This window comes from Myodes glareolus, chromosome X, assembly GCF_982192425.1.
Source record: "Myodes glareolus chromosome X, mMyoGla1.1, whole genome shotgun sequence".
NCBI lineage: Eukaryota > Metazoa > Chordata > Mammalia > Rodentia > Cricetidae > Myodes > Myodes glareolus.
In genome coordinates this window covers 5,672,687-5,690,424 of record NC_142053.1, presented here as the reverse complement: position 1 = coordinate 5,690,424, position 17,738 = coordinate 5,672,687, and the positions used below count along the sequence as shown (strand labels likewise).

The window sequence follows — 17,738 nt, the reverse complement described above, 5'->3', positions numbered from 1 at the left end:
ATGTTAGTTAGATTTTCTAGATGTATAGAAATATATTTCAGTCAGTTAGGTTTTCTTCAAATCTTTCAGAGACCTTCTGAATATGGCAATTAAATGTTTTAAAAATTTAGGACTTTTCATGACAGTGAGACACATCTGTTCCTGGCAGCACCAAGCTACTTCAAGAGGTAGATGGGCACTTAAGAGGCTCCTTATGGAATTAGTTAGCCATTTGGGCAAGAAACTATTCCTGCCTGGACTGCTTAACTGGACATGTAGACCCACAGAGAAATGACTGCTGGACTTGCCTAAAGGTGAGATGATCCTTCAGGGTTCCTGATTCAGAAAAAACTCTACTAGACATTCTGCAGGATACAAAAGAAAGTGACTGGCAAACTGCAATATAGGCATAACAGTCTTTGAAATTTCATCCTTTGTGGAAAATTCTGCTGGATAATATGGGCCTGTAGGCTGAAGATGGATGCCCCAATGGTACAGAAGAACTTTGGGTGACTGTCCAGGTAGCAAAATGTCTCTTTCAATTCTAGAATTTTGGAAGTTGTTTACAATACCCTTCCTATTTACTTAGTTTTTTATGGAGTTGAAGAATAGATAGTTATTATTATAGTTTTCCTTAGTTATGATAAAAGATAAAGGAGATATAAATATTGTAACTGTAATTCTTGCTAGAATTTTACTATGTTAAAGCCTTCTTTTTTGTTTAAACAGAAAAGGGGAAATAGTGTGGGAGGTCTTTCTGTCTGTGTATTGCTTTCCTTGGTTAATGAATAAAGAAACTGCCTTGGCCTGTTGATAGGGAAGAACTTAGGTTGGTGGGCAAAACTGGACTGAATGCTAGGAGAAGTAATGGTGGAGTCAGAGAGACGTTGTGGAGCTGTCACCAGAGCCAGACATGCCAGAACTTTGCTGGTAGGCCATGACCTCATGGTGATACACAGATTAATGGATACGGGTTAAATTAAGATGTAAGAGTAGTCAATAAGAAGTTAAAGCTAATGGGCCAATCAGTGTTTTAATTAATACAGTTTCTGTGTGATTATTTTGGGGCTGGGAACTGGGCAGCAGGGTGAACAAGCAGCTCTCTCCTGCAATAGACACTGACATTGGTAGGCAGAGAGATAGAAATAGCAAAGCTAGGATGTGGCTGGGACTGAGGGTACGAAAGTAGAATTGAAAGAGCTGAGGAACAAGTAGAGCTGGGCCCTGAGTTCTGAGGTAAGAATTGGAGTCACAGCTGTGAATCCTGTCCTAGGTAGGCAGACACATAGAGTACCAAACTGGGGTTAGAGCTGTAGTGGTGAGGTAGGATTTGAAGGTAGCATTATGAATACTGACCTAGTGGGCAAAATCTAGGGAGCACCAGGATGGGACCTAGGAAGTGTGAGTGAACCTTGCATAGAATTCTGATATAATATGGAGAGGAACTGCTGGAGGTGTTGGACTTCATTGCTAAGATTTCTGACATAGATAGAAGGTGTCTGCTGGAGGAGTTGAGTAGGAGTGTGTGCTGAGGTAGAAGTTGGCAAGAGTTCTCAGGGTTTCCAGATGAGGAAAAGCAAAGCTGCTAGTGCCAGAGTAGGGTGGCCCTGAGAGAAGTTCAGGAGAGAGCTTTTTATCTTAAGGCATTTGGAGTTGGGTTGCAGAAAAAGGGAAGGGATTTAGAATATTTGAGCACAGGTAGGATTTGTGGGTAGACCATGTGTAGTTTTGTATAAATAGGGACAGGGCTGTGGGATGCATGACAGGATGGAGATTTCTTAGATGACTCAAAAAGGCTTGTGGAGTAGGTGGGTCAAATTGGAGAAGGCTTCATGTTGGGGAAGAATGCTTGTTCATTTTCCGGGTGCCCAGACTCTCAAAATAATCACTTAGAAACTATATTAATTAAAATTCTGCTTTGCCAAAAGCTTAAGCATATTGCTAGCTAACACTTATACTGTGGTTAACCAATTTCTATTATTTTATATTTTACCACAAGGCTTGTGGCCTACTAGCAAGGTTTCAGCTGTCAGTTTGTGTCTTTCTCCTCTGAAGGCTCCATGACATATTCCTGACTCTGCTTTTTTTCCCAGCATTCAATTTAGTTCTTCTCACTTAGCTCTTTTCTATCCTGCTATAGGCTCAAAGTAGTTTCTTTATTCATTAACCAATAAAAGCAACACATTTACAGAAGGACTTCCTCCATTATCTTTCCTTTTCTATCTAAATAGAAAGGGAAGTTTTGACTTTAACATAGTAAAGTTAGATATAGCAAAACAGGTATCAAGCAAGAATCACAGTTACAATATTTATATCTACTTTATCTTTCATCATAACTAAGGAAAACTATAATTATTACTATGTATTCTTCAACTCCACTAAAGACTCCAGAAGGATATAATATCATCTAAGTAAACAGGAAGTGCATTGCAAGCAACTTCCAAAAACTCTAGAATTGGCAGGAACATCTTGCTGCCTTGACAGTCACCCAAAGTTCTTTTGTACCATTGGGGCATCCATCTTCAGCCTACAGGCCCATAGTATCAATCAGACTTTTCTGTGAAGCAGGAAATTTCAAAGACATTTTCATCTATTGGCAGTTTGTCAGTAACTTTCTTCTGTGTGCTGTAGAATTTCTGGCAGACTCTTTCATAAAGCAGGAACTCTGAAGAATTGTCTCACCTTAAGGCATGTTCAGCAGTCATTTCTCTGTGGGTCCTGTATGTTCATCTCATACAGCATAAAATCAAACAGTCCAGGAAAGAGCAGTTTCTTGCACAAATGACTAACAAAGTCCATAAAAAGCCTCTTTGATGCCCCATCATCTTTTTGAAGTAATTGGTGCTGCCAGGAACAGATGTATCTTGCTGTCATGAAAAGTCTAAGTTCTTAAAACATTTTAATTTCCAATTCTTTAGTCTTTGAAAGATTTGAAGAATATCTGTATAACTGAAATATATCTCTATATATCAAGAAAAACTAACATGACAAGAAGCTTGACTATTATAGATGATTATCTATTAACCTATAATTTTAATGATATATTAATTTTTTCTTCCTTTTTTCTTTTTTTTAAAATTTTGCTCTGTTCCCCTCCCTGCCTCTCTTTCCCCTTCAATACTCCCCCAAGGACCCCATGCTGCCAATTTACTCAGGAGATCTTCTCTTTTTCTACTTTCTACTTCTCATGTAGATTATATCTATATAAGTCTCTCTTAGTGTCCTCATTGTCATCTAAGTTCTCTGGGATTATGGTTTATAGGCTGGTTTTCTTTGCTTTATGTTTAAAAACCACCTATGAGTGAGTACACTGATAACTGTCGTTCTGGGTCTGGGTTACCTCACTCAAAATATTTTTTTCTAGCTCTATCCATTTGCCCTCAAAATTCAAGATGTCATTAATTTTTTCTGCTGTGTAGTACTCCATTGTGTAAATATACCACATTTTCCTTATCCATTCATCGATTGAGAGCCATTTAGGTCATTTCCAGGTTCTGGCTATGACAAAGCTGTTAGGAACGTAGTTGACCACATGTCCTTATGGCACAATTGAGCATCCTTTGGATATATACCCAAAAGTGGTATTACTGGGTCTTAAGGAAGGTTGTTTCCTAATTTTCTGAGAAATTGCCACACTGACATCCAAAGGGACCGTACCACCTTGCATTCCCACCAGCAATGCAGAAGTGTTCCCTGTTCCCCACAACTTCTCCAGTGTAAGTTGTCAGTAGTGTTTTTGATCTTGGCCTTTCCTACAGGTGTAAGATGGAATCTCAGAATTGTTTTGATTTGCATTTCTCTGATGACTAAGGATGGTGAACATTTCCTTAAATGTGTTTCAGCCATTTTAGATTCCTCTATTGAGAGTTCTCTGTTTAGGTCTGTACTCTATTTTTTATTGGATTATGTGTTCTTTTGGTGTTGAATTTCTTGAGTTTTTTGTATATCTCTTTCTGATGTGGGGTTAGTGAAGATCTTTTCCCATTCTGTAGGTTGTCATTTTGTCTAGTTGATTGTGTCCTTTACTTTACAGAAGCTTTTCAGATTCAGAAGATCCCATTTATTAATTGTTATTAATTGTTTCTCTCAGTGTCTGTGCTGCTAGGCTTACATTTAGGAAGTGTTTCCCTGTGCCAATGTGTTCAAGTGTACTTACCACTTTCTCTTCTATGAGTTTCAGTGTGGCTGGCTTTTTTTTTTAAAGTAAATTTTATTAAATTATAAAAGTTTCCATTTCCGCCCCTCCTCCCACCACCCTCCCACTCCCCCCACTCCCTCTCCTCCTCCCTCTCCATTCCTTAGAGCAGTCAGGGTTTCCTGCCCTGTGGGAAGTTCAAGTTCCTCCCCCCTCCCTCCAGGTCCAGGAAGGTGAGTGTCCAAACAGACTGGATCCCTAAAATCCAGTATATGCAGAGGAAACAGGTCCCAGTATCATAGTCAATGGCTTTTCAGAAAGACTTCGGGCCAGCCACAGTCAGAGAATCCGGCCAAATTCCGAGAATCTGGTTAGATCACCTCCTCGTTCAGTCCCAGTCCAACTGGCCTTGGTAAACTCTCATTAGATCCGTTCCCTTGTATCAGTGGGTGATAGCATCCCTCGCAGTACTGATTTCGTTTTTCATGTTCTTCCTCCGTCTGCTCCTCATTTGGACCTCGGGGGGCTCAATCCGGTGCTCCAATGTGGGTCTCCGACTGTATCGCCGTCCTTTGCCAGATGAAGGATCTATGGTGATAAGCAAAATATACATCAGTATGGTTATGGGCCACGGCCGAATCAGACACCCTCTCCTCTGTCCAGAGAACAATCTGGGGGATCTCTCCTTGGACCTGGGATCCCATATATAATCAAGTCTCCTGTAAACCCTAAAATGACTCCCTTATTTGAAATATATTCTTCCCTGATCCCATATTCATCCTTCCTCCCTCCCCCCCATCCCAGGCCACCGAGTTTTCCCCAATCCTCCCCTACTCCCTTCTCTCTAAACCTCTCCCCTTCCATCGACCCTCCCACCCCCCCATGCACCCGAGGTTACCTGGGACTCTTGTCTATTTCCTACCTCCTGGTGGATAGCTAAATAATCTTCATCAGGTTCATCTTCTTATTTAGCTTCTCAAGGGTCACGAATAATAGGCTCAAAGACCTTTAACTATGGTTAGAATCCACTTATGAGTGAATACATACCGTGTTCCTCTTTTTGGGTCTGGCTTACCTCACTCAGTAAAGCGTTTTCTATTTCCATCCATTTGCATGCAAAATTCAAGATGTCATTGTTTTTTTACCGCTGAGTAAAACTCTAATGTGTATATGTTCCACACCTTTTTTAACCATTCTTCTATTGAGGGGCACCTAGGCTGTTTCCAGGTTCTGGCTATTACAAATAGTGCTGCTATGAACATAGTAGAACAAATGCTTTTGTAGTATGTTAGGGAATCTTTAGGGTATATTCCCAAGAGTGGAATTGCTGGGTCCTGAGGGAGGTTGACTCCCAGTTTCCTGAGAAACCGCCACACTGATTTCCACAGTGGCTGCACGAGTTTGCATTCCAGTGTGGTTGGCTTTATGTTGAGGTCTTTGATCCATTTGGAATTGAGTTTTGTGCATGGTGATAGATATGGGTCTATTTTCATTCTTTTTTTTTCTCATCTGTATTTACCTTTTAAAGCAGAATGTGATTGGGCACTGTATTTCCACTCACAAGCCTTGCTGAGTTACAAGACCTAGGGAAGCTTAGGTTTTTGTTCTTGGTACTTTGGAAAACAAGCCACATGGGGTTCCTGTTTTAGCTTGTGTTCTTACTTCTAAGATTAGTACATGCAGAACTATAGGGGATGAAAAATTTTAAGATGAAACTTAAGCCATCTTAATTTTTTTCTTTTAAACATGATGCTATTTCAGAACACTTCCAAGTGAAATTATTTGGTCTAATAAGGGATCCAGCTTGACAGCTAAACACTTCAGACCACAAAGTTAATAGGTTACATTACGTCTTACAACAAACGTTCTACCAACCTATTGAATCAAACCTATAGTATCACACAAGTAGAAAGAAATTTTATCTTCCCCTTAGTTTTCATGCCACACAGATGCTTTAAATGTTAACAAAAATAAACAAAAATCCTGGGAAATATATTATCAGAAGGAATGATAGTAAGCAAACATATAGTTCTGGTGAAGCTTAGTCTACTTCTTCCATGCGTGATGTGTTGTCATCTCCTTCCAGGGGTGGCATTTCTTCAGTTACATCAGCACTGGTATCATCCACAGTAGGATCATCTTCATCAATACCTAGACCAAGCTTGATCATCCTGTAGATCCTGTTAGCGTGTGTCTGGGGATCTTCCAGACTGAAACCAGAAGACAGGAGTGCAGTTTCATACAGAAAGATGACCAGATCCTTCACAGATTTGTCGTTCTTGTCGGCCTCTGCCTTTTGCCGGAGGGTTTCAATAATGGAGTGATCAGGGTTTATCTCCAGGTGCTTCTTTGCTGCCATGTAACCCATCGTTGAGTTGTCTCTGAGGGCTTGAGCTTTCATGATTCTTTCCATGTTTGCTGTCCACCCATATGTGCTTGTGACAATACAGAATGGGGATGTCACCAATTGGTTTGATACAACCACCTTTTCAACCTTTTTCTCCAAAATATCTTTCATAATTTTGCAGAGGTTTTCGAATTTTGTCTTTTTTTCTTCCTGCTTCTTTTTCTCCTCTTCATCTTCTGGAAGCTCCAGTCCTTCTTTGGTAACTGACACCAAGGTCTTGCCTTCAAATTCCTTCAGTTGTTGCACACAATATTCATCAATGGGCTCAATCATATAGATTACTTCTAAGCCATGCTTTCGGAGGCGTTCCACAAAAGCCGAATTAGCGACTTGGTCCTTGGTCTCACCTGTAATAAAGTAGATGTGCTTCTGGTTTTCCTTCATTCGGGTGCAATAATCTTTGAGAGAAACCATCTCATCTCCAGAGGCAGATGTGTAGTATCACAACAGCTCTGAAAGCTTCTTCCGATTTTGAGAGTCTTCGTGAATTCCAAGCTTTATATTTTTTGAGAACTGCTCATAAAACTTTTTGTAGTTTTCTTTATCTTCTGCCAGCTCAGTGAATAGTTCTAAGCATTTCTTGACCAAATTCTTTCTGATAACTTTCAAAATTTTGCTTTGCTGCAACATTTCTCGGGAGATATTTAGAGGAAGATCCTCAGAATCCACCACTCCTCTAATGAAATTCAGATACTCAGGAATTAACTCTTCACAGTTATCCATGATGAAAACTCTGCGCACATACAACTTGATGTTGTTCTTTTTCTTTCTGTTTTCAAACAGGTCAAAAGGAGCATGCCTTGGGACAAAAAGGAGGGCCCGGAATTCCAATTGCCCTTCAACAGAACATGTTGATATCCAGTTATGCGAGCACCACTTGTTAAATATGCTTTCTTTTTCCATTTGATATTTTTTTGCTTCCTTGTCAAAAATTAGGTGTTCGAAAATGTGTGGATTGATATCCAGGTCTTCTATTCGGCTTCACTGGTCCTCCTGTCTGTTCTTATGCCAACACCAGGCTGTTAATCAGTACTGTAGCTCTGTAGTACAGTTTGAAGTCAGGGATTGTGATGCCCCAGAAGTTCTTTTATTGTACAGGATAGTTTTGGCTATCCTGGGTTTTTTGCTTTTCCATATGATCTTGACTACTGCTCTTTTGAGGTCTTTGACGAATTTTGCTGGGATTTTGATGGGCATTACATTGAATCTGTAGATTGATTTTAGTAAGATTGCCGTTTTTACTATGTTAATTCTGCCTACCCAAGAGCATGGTGGATCTTTCCACCTCATAAAATTGTCTTCTACAATTTCTTTCTTCATAGATTTAAAGTTCTTGTTATACAAGTCTTCTACTTGTTTGGTTAGAGTAACTCTGAGATGTTTTATGCTATTTGTGGCTATTGTGAAGGGTGTTGATTTTCTTATTTCTTCCCCAGACCTTTTATCATCTGTGTACAGGAGGGCTACTGATTATTTTTTTTAGTTAATCTTGTATCCTGCTACATTTCTGAAAGTGTTTATGAGTTGTAGAAGTCCCTTGGTACATTTTTTGGGATTACTTATGTAAACTATCATATCATCAGCAAACAGTGAAAGTTTGACTTCTTTTCCAATTTGTATCTCCTTGAGTTCCTTTTTGTGTCTCATTGCTCTAGCTAGGACCTCAAGAACTATATTGAATAGATATGGAGAGAGTGGACAACCTTATCTTGTTCCTGATTTCAGTGGAATCTCCGGGAGTTTCTCTCCATTTAGTTTGATGTTGGCTGTTGGCTTGCTGCACAATGCCTTAATTATGTTTAGGTATGTTCCTTATATTCCTGTTCTCTCCAAGACCTTTATCATGAAGGGATTTCATATTTTGTCAAATGTTTTTTTGATCATCTAATGAGATGATCATGTGGTTTTTATTTTCAAGCTTCTTTATATGGTGAATTACATTGACAGATTTTTGTATGTTGAACCATTCCTGCATCTCTGTGATGAAGCTGACTTGATCATCGTGGATGATGTTTCTGATGTGCTCTTGGATTCAATTTGCCAGTATTTTATTTAGTAGTTTTGCATCAAAGTTCTTGAGTGAGATTGACCTGGAACTCTCTTTCTTAGTAATGTCTTTCTGTGGTTTGAGTATCAGGGTAATTTAGCCTCATAAAAAGAGTTTGACAATGTTCCTTCTGTTTCTATTGTGTGGAATAATTTGAGGAATATTGGTATTAGTTCTTCTTTGAAAGTCTTGTAGAATTCTGAGCTGAAACCATCTGGTCTTGGGCTTTTTTTTTTGGTTGGGAGACTTTTGATGACTCTTTCTATTTCTTCAGCAGTTATAGGTCTGTTTAATTTGCTTATCTGGTCTCTATTTTATTTTGGTAAGTGATATTTATCCAGAAAGTTGTCCATTTCCCTTAAGTTTTCCAATTTTATGGAGTACAGGTTTTAGAAATACAACCTGATGATTCTCTGTATTTCCTCCAAGTCTGTTGTTATATCCCCCTTTTCATTTCTGATTTTGTTAATTTGGATATTCTTTCTCTGTCTTTTTGTTAGTTTGGATAAAGGTTTGTCTATTTGTTGATTTTTCTCAAAGAAAATCTCTTTGTCTGATTGATTCTTTGTATTGTTTTCTTTGTTTCTATTTTGTTGATTTCAGCTCCCACTTTATTTCCTGTCATCTAGTTCTCTTAGGTGAGTTTGCTTCTTTTTGTTATGAAGTTTTCAAATGTTCTGTAAATTCACAGGTGTGGGATTTTTCCAGCTTCTTTATGTAGGCATTTAGTGCCATGAACTTTCCTTTTAACACTGCTTTCATTGTGTCCCATAAATTTGGGTATGTTGTGTGGTCATTATCATTGAATTTTAGGAAGTCTTTAATTTCTCCCTTTATTTCTTCCTTGACCCATTGATGATTCAGGTGAGCATTGTTTAATTTCCATGTGTTTGTGGGTTTTCTGGAATTAGTATTGCTATTGACTTCTAGTTTTATGCCATGGTGATCTGATAAGATACATTGGGTTATTCCAATTTTTTTGTATTTGTTGAAGTTTGTGTTGTTACCGAGAATGTGGTCAATTTTTGAGAAGGTTCCCTGAGGGGCTGAGAAGAAGGTATATTCTGTTCTGTTTGGATAGAATATTCTATAGATGTCTGTTAAGTCCATTTGAGTCATAAAATCTGTTAGTTCTCTTATTTTTCTGTGTGGGGCTCCCCTTGACCAGCAAGCAAGAATGACCACGAGTTGAGGATTCTTCTCTGATCACACTTTATTGGAGCCTCTTGTTTGAAGGGAGAGCGGGGAATGAGAGGGAACGAAAGCCAAGTGGCAGTTGCTTTTCTAGGGTGGAGGGAGTCGGATACTGTCCTGATTGGTGAATACCATTCTGCTGAAGCCCGGGGCTTTGGGATTGGCTAGGGACAAGTCTCAGTTGTGCAAATGCAGGCAAAGGGTGCTCAGCCCCACACAGAAACATCAAAAGGATTTGTTTACCTCCAACCTGCAGGACCGCCAGCACCATTTTGTAATGGTGATATCCTGACAGCTCCTTACAGCTCCCCCTTTTTGTTTTTGTAGAGCAATAAGGCAAAACCTATTTCCCAATCAAGTCCCCACCTCACGATATGTGGATCGATTGAGGGAAAGGAAAAAGCAAGATACACCCTTCCCGTGCAATGAGACAAATTGTTCCCTGGGAGTGCAAGGGCTGTATCTACACACTCTCGCCTATGCATACCTTCCTCTGTGCAATGGGACTATCTGGTCCCTAGAGGGTGCAAAGGCTATGCATGGCATATTGCCTACGAGCTCTTTAAGGCTGAAAGCCAAATCTGGGGTGAGGATCCACATTTCAAGACAGCCAAGGCCTGTGCTACAACGACCTTGTCCCTCCACATTTGGGCTTGCAGACGGCACACCAACCACAGACATACCGCACATCCACCTAGGCAGCATACCAAAAATATTCCTACTCTCACCCATTCCTTAAGAAAGGAAAAGGCAGTGCTCAAAGGTGAGAGGCTGCACACGGGTGCTGCTTAAGGTGATAATGCGAAACAGATGCTCTTGTTACCACCCAGAGGGTCATCCTTGCTGCTTCCGCATGAATTGTCCACAGTAGGGCATTCAGCATCCACTGGATCATCTTCATCCTTTGCAGCACCCATCACTTCTCTGATCAGTCTTGCTGGCACCCAGATTGGATCCTCTCGATTCTGGGGGAAAACACAAATAGTTCCCCTGGATCTGGTAATCACCGGATCTGGTCCTTACCATTTGTTATCCAGTACATCTTTCCACATGACCAAATCTTGCTCCGTAGAGCTTTCATGCAGGACATGCCTGTCTGCTGCTGTTTTTCCAGCATTGTTTTGAATTAAAAAATTAAGTGTAAAGAGTGCAAGGGAGATCCTTTCTCTGGGGGACGCTGCTTCAGCTGTTCCCCCTTTTTGTTTTTGGAGAATTTCCTTTAGGTTTATATTTGCCCTCTCTACAATACCTTGACTTTGCAGATTGTATGGTAGGCCAGTGGTGTGTTCAACTTGCAATTGCTTGCAAAAGGCTTTAAAGCCCTGTGAGGCATATGCCGGGCCATTATCAGTTTTAAGACAGGTTGGCTTTCCCCAAGCCACCCAGGCCTCTAAGCAATGCATTTTTACATGAGTTAACTTTTCCCCCACTAGGGGGGTGGCATGAATTATCCCAGAGCATGTGTCCACCGACACATGAACATATTTTTGCCTGCCAAATTCCGAGATATGAGTCACATCCATTTGCCAGAGTGAGTTTGGCTTTAGCCCCCTGGGATTTACTCCAATATGTGGGGGATGTAGCATGGTCACGCAGGAGGGACAGGCTTTTACTATTCTCCTGGCATTATCCCTAGAGATCTTGAACCTTAAGCGAAGTGTATTCGCTGGGACATGATAGAGCTGATGGAAATCTCTAGCTAGCTGGAGTGAATCTGTAGCCACAAGGGCTATAGCTCGAGTAGCACCATCAGCTTGAGCATTGGCCTCTGCCATAGGTCCTGGCAAAAGGGAATGGGCTCGAATATGAGCAATATAAAAGGGATTTTCTCCTTTTAGAATATGTTCTTGTATTTGTAAAAGAATATTGGACACTGTACTTGAGCTGCGAATTGAGGCTGCAACTTCAAGAGAGGCCACAGCATTGACCACATATTGTGAATCTGAAATTAAATTAAATGGCTCAAGAAATCTCTGAAACACCTCCAAAACCACCAAGCACTCAGTGACTTGGGGGGAATCAGGCCGAAATTGAAAAACCACAGGTTTAGCATTTCCCGCCACCAAAGCCCCCTTGCCCATCTTGGAGCCATCTGTATAGATCGTTAGAGCTCCCACCAACGGGCGAGGCGAGGTAATCCTGGGGAAATACACCAAATTTTTCTCCACAAAATTTATCAAGGGGTGTCTTGGCACATGATTGTCAATAACAGTTGGGAATGCACAAAGCAGGATAGCCCAGCCATCTACCGTGGCTGTCAAATCCTCTACCTGTTCCCTTGTATAGGGAACTACCAACTTGTCTGGCATCCCCGCGAAGTAGGCTAAGCAAAGCTTTATTCCCATTAATGCTTAGCCAGCTACCAATTCTGGATAATATTGGACAGATCTTGCTCCCATGGAATTTCCATGTATCCACCAGAGGGGCCCATCCTGCCATAACACTCCAGTGGGATAATTCTTTGTTTTGAGAATACACAGCAGGATTGGTAAGGATGGATTCACCCGCTGTAACTGGGCTGTGGTAATAGCAGACTCTACCCTTTTAAGTGCCTGCAATGCAGCCGGGGTCACGACTCTAGGTGAACAGATATCAGGATTGCCCTCTAAGATGGAAAATAGAGGCAAAAGCTTGGACCGAGGTACATTTAAATATTCTCTAGTCCAATTTATATCCCCCAGCAACTGCTGAAAATCATTAAGGGTTTTAAGGTGATAGGTGTGAATAAGCACTTTCTGAGGCCTGACACTTTCAGGGGTGATGATCATCCCCAAAAACTTTACCATTGAAGATGTTTGCACTTTATTTGAGGCTATGTAGAGTCCCTGGTCCTCCAAAAGGGATGTAACCTTTTGGAAAACTTCCTGCAGGATTCCCTGCTGGGGGGCAGGTAACAATATGTCATCCATGTAATGGATGACCTTGACGGTAGGAAATTGTTTCCTAACAGGACTCAATTCTGCGTCCACATACAGTTGACACATGAGGGCGCTATTGGCCATCCCCTGAGGGAGGGTTTTCCATTGAAAGCGAGCATTGGGTTGTTCATTATTAACAGAATGAAGAGTAAATGCAAACCTTTCCCGGTCCTGAGGGCACAGGGGAATTGAAAAGAAACAGTCCTTAATGTCCAAGGACATTACCGGCCAATTCTTTGGTATTGTCAAAAGCAATGGGAGGCCCTGTTGGACTGGGCCCATAACTTGCATCTGAGCATTGACCGCCCTAAGGTCATGCAACAACCTCCAACCTCCAGAAGCCTTTTTGATTACAAAAATAGGCGTATTCCAACGCGATACAGAATGTTCTAAATGTCCTAATTCCAACTGTTCTTGTACTAATTGTTTTACAGCTTCCAACTTTTTCAAGGAAAGGGGCCACTGAGGGACCCACACCGGCTTATCTATTAGCCAAGGGATGGGCAATATCTTTTGTCTGGAAGCTACGACTTCAGTGGCCCCTATGAAAAACCCAAGCCTTTCCTATCCAATTTGGAGACGGGCTCCACAGGATCTTGTCTACCTTGAAGACATTTCCCAAGTCCTTTATTGGGAACATAGCCCTGACGTGCCATCATTTGTTTACTGGCATCAGAGTAATCATTTGTAAGTCTCAGTCTCATTTGGGACTGCACATCCCGGCCCCACAGGTTAATGGGCAAATCAACTACAAAGGGCTGAATAGTCCCCTTTTGATCCTCTGTTCTCCAGACCAACTCTTTAGCACTTATGTGCGGCATATGTGCATATCCCAGACCTTGAAGGGACTGGGAGGCTTGTTGTAAGGGCCAACGTTTTGGCCATGCCTGGGATCTGATAATACTACGATCCGCCCCAGTATTCACCAGGCCTGAAAAAAACCTTTCCTTCTATTTCCAAATTTAAAATTGGCCGCTGATCAAGCTCCAAGGATAAACAAGCCAAATCCACTCCCACAGAAGCAAGGCTTTTATCCTTTAGGACAAACCCTTCTGCTGGAAGTTGATTATGCCCCGAGGGCAGAACCAAGAGTTGAGCCACTCTGTCTCCCGGGGCAATGGAAACTACCCCATATGGAGAATGGCAAAGAATCTTAATGCAGCCTTCATAAGCAGGGTCTATGACTCCAGGATGGACTATTAGGCCCTTCATAATTGAGGATGAGTGTCCCAGGACTATGCCAACAGTGCCTTGTTCTAATGGTCCGGACATGTCTGTCTCTATGACCTGAACTCCCATATCCTGAGTTAATACCAGTCCAGAGGTGGCATAGAGGTCCAGCCCTGCAGAGCCTTTGGCTGCCCTTCTTGTTGGGACGATGGAGTCATATTGGGAACTGCCATCGAGCTCTGAATTGCCCCAAATATTTTCGGGCCCTGGTGACAAGGGCCCCTCAATCCGTTTTTTGACAATGACTGAACAGCCTGAGGAATAAGTTGTCCATTTATATTCTTAACTGATCTGCACTCATTAGCCCAGTGCATCCCTTTTTTGCACCTGGGGCAAGTGCCTGGCTGCCTCTGCGATGTTACTGCTGAGGGTCCTGAAGAATCTGAGGCATTATTATTATTGGAATATTGTTTTTTAAAATGTTCCAACTGTCCGCATTTAAAGCATGCCTTTCCCCTATCTCCCCTGGCACCTCTAGTGGCAGCAAGTACAGCAGCCGCCAACCCTGCATTGGTTAGAGGCCCCCCAACTCCATGGCAGGCTCTGATCCAGGCTTCTAATCCTTTTCCCTTTACTGGAACTATTGCTCTTTGACATTCTTTGGTGCTTTGTTCAAAAATTATCTGCTGGACAAAAGGCATGGACGTGTCCAAATTTCTAAACATTCTTTCAGCTGCCTCTATCATTCTAGCCACATAATCAGAGAATGGCTCTGCAGCACCTTGAATAATCTTGGTTAAGTTACCAGCCGTTTCACCCTTATTAGGGAGGGATTTCCATGCTCTATAATGAATCTCATTAACCTGCTGATAAACTTCAAAAGGATAATTAACCTGATTTCCAGCAAATGGTCCCTGTCCAAGAAGCATATTGGCTGTCCACTCTGGGTGGCCACCTTGGATGTTTATGCGCGCTTGGACCTGAGCTCTGTCCTGGATAATAGATTTAAAATCCAGGAACTGCCCCGGCGGAAGAGCTGCTCTCGCAATCTCCTGCCAGTCTGTGGGGATCAGCGCTACTGCAGCAATCCTTCTCAATAGGGTAATGGTATAATTGGCAGTTACTCCATAATTTTTTGCAGCCTCAACCAAATCCTTAAGTTGTTTATAAGGTACTGCTTCATACCACCTATTATGATTCTGTGGCTCTTCAAAAACAGGGAAGGCAGGAATCCCATCCCAGCCTTCATCCAGGCACACCTTCCTCTCTTCCCCCCTCCCCCTGGAGTCACAAGATCTCCCAAGAGCTGCTCCCTTGCACGCTGAGCCTGGGCTGTGGGCTCAGCCTGGCAGGGGCAGTTCCTGTGCTTTGAGAGCCTGCCTGAGGACAGGCAGGCCCTGTGTCAGCTCAGCCACATTACTGGCCAGCAAGAGACAGTGAACTTCTAACAGACATCCATTGGAGAAGGGGTGAGTTTGCTCCTGGCCCGAGGGCTTCGGCTAGGAGGAATTCAGACTTTCCCCGCCCCCCCTCGACTTTCTGGTCACCCTGCAGTGGTGGCTCCACCCCGAGGAGCTCTCCCGAATCCCATCCCAGCCTTCATCCAGGTACACCTTCCTCTCTTCCCCCCTTCCCCCTGGGGCCACAAGATCTCCCCAGAGCTGCTCCCTTGCACACTGGGCCTGGGCTGTGGGCTCAGCCTGGCAGGGGCAGTTCCTGTGCTTTAATAGCCTGCCTGAGCAAAGGCAGGCCCTGTGTCAGCTCAGCCATATTCCTGGCCAGCAAGAGACAGTGAACTTCTAGCAGACATTCATTGGAGGAGGGGTGAGTTTGCTCCTGGCCCAAGGGCTTCTGCTAGGAGGAATTCAGACTATCCCTGCCCCCCTCGACTTTCTGGTCACCCTGCAGTGGTGGCTCCATCCTGCGGAGCTCTCCCGAATCCCATCCCAGCTTTCATCCAGGCACACCTTCCTCTCTTCCCCCCTTCCCCCGGTCACAAGATTTCCCCAGAGCAGCTCCCTTGCATGCTGGGCCTGGGCTGTGAGTGCAACCTGGCAGGAGGGAGTGCCTGTGTTTCAATAGACTGCCTAAGGAAAGGTAGACCTTCTGTCAGTGAAGTCCCTGCCCAACAAGGGAACCTGACCTGGTACCAGAAGATCCAATATAGAGCATTTGAAGGAAGAAATGGGCAGACGCCAAGGCAAGAACTCCTCCAACAATCTAAAAAACAACATGAAATCACCAGATCCCAACGACCCTACAATAGAAGGACCTGAACCTCTTAATTCAGAAGAAGTGGAAAAAAGTGCCATTATGAAAGCAATAGAGTCCCTTAAACAGGATATGAATAACTCACTTAAAGAACTGGATGAGAAATACAACAAAAAGATTGAAGAAATGAGTAAAGAAATGGATAAGAAGTATAACAAAAAGTTCGAAGAAATGAGAAAATCCGTGAATGATACACTGGGAAACCAAGAAAAATCAATCAAACAGGTAATAGAAACAGTTCAAGAATTGAAAACTGAAATGGAGGCAATGAAGAAAACACAAAACGAGGGCTGTCTGGATATGGAAAATCTAGGTAAACGAACAGAGACTACAGAATCAAGCATAACCACAAGGATACAAGAGATGGAAGAACGAATCTCAGATTCTGAAGACACCATAGAGAAAATAAATGCTCTGATCAAAGAAAACAGCAAATCCAACAAATTCTCATCACAAAACTTTCAAGAAATCTGGGACACAATAAAAAAACCAAATCTAAGAATAATAGGGATTGAAGAAGGAGAAGAACTGCAGATCAAAGGACCAGAAAATATATTCAACAAAATAATAGAAGAAAAACTTTCCCAACCTAAAGAATGATATTCCTATGAAGGTTCAAGAAGCATACAGAACACCGAATAGACTTGATAAAAAAAAAATCCCCTCGCCATATAATAATCAAAGCACAAAACATACAGATTAAAGAAAGAATATTAAGAGCTGCAAAGGAAAAAGGTCAAGTAACTTATAAAGGTAAACATATCAGACTTACACCGGACTTCTCTATGGAAACCATGAAAGCCAGAAGGTCCTAGATAGAGGTACTGCAGAAACTAAGAGACCATGGATGCAAACCCAGACGACTATACCCAGCCAAGCTATCGTTCACTATCAATGGAGAAAACAAAATATTCCAGGATAAGAACAAATTTAAACAATTCGTAGCCACAAACCCAGCCTTACAGAAAGTAATAGAAGGAAAATCGCAACCCAAGAAATCCAACATTGCCAACACTGCCTACAATAACTCAGACATCTAGCGACCCTTCACGAGCTTAACTCAAAGAAGGGACACATACAAACTCTATTAAACAAACAAACAAAAAATAATAATAACTGGAGTCAACAACCACTGGTCATTAATATCACTTAATATTAATGGACTCAATTCACCTATAAAAAGGCACAGACTAAGAGACTGGATACGAAAACAGGATCCAACATTCTGCTGTTTACAAGAAACACACCTCAACCACAAAGACAGACATCTACTCAGAGTAGAGGGTTGGGAAAAGGTTTTTCAAGCAAACGGACCTAAGAAACAAGCGGGAGTGGCCATTCTAATTTCCAACAAAATTGACTTCAAACTAAAATCAATCAGAAGAGATGGAGACGGACATTTCATACTCATAACAGGAACAATTAATCAGGAGGAAGTCTCAATCCTGAATATCTATGCCCCTAATATAAAGCCTCCTACTTATGTAAAAGAAACACTTCTAGAACTCAAGGCAGTCATCAAACCACACACACTAATAGTAGGAGACTTCAACACTCCTCTCTCACCAATGGACAGGTCAATCAGACAGAAACCTAACAGAGAAATAAGAGAATTAT

The 17,738-nt window shown here is 42.0% G+C and overlaps 1 long non-coding RNA gene and 1 pseudogene across 2 annotated transcripts in view; both read right to left on the bottom strand.

Annotated features, from left to right (window-relative positions):
* The window catches only part of LOC148117202 (uncharacterized), a 53,479-nt gene that overhangs the window by 29,032 nt on the left and 6,709 nt on the right, over positions 1–17,738 (bottom strand). Inside the window, exon 2 of one of the 2 annotated variants that reach the window (XR_015737001.1) lies at positions 10,586–10,727. This is a non-coding gene — a long non-coding RNA (uncharacterized LOC148117202). Of the gene's footprint in view, positions 1–9,763; positions 10,728–17,738 lie in introns of those variants that run through there. The other variant, XR_015737000.1, reaches the window with a different exon arrangement.
* LOC148117203 (heat shock protein HSP 90-alpha pseudogene) lies at positions 6,012–7,439 on the bottom strand (annotated as a pseudogene).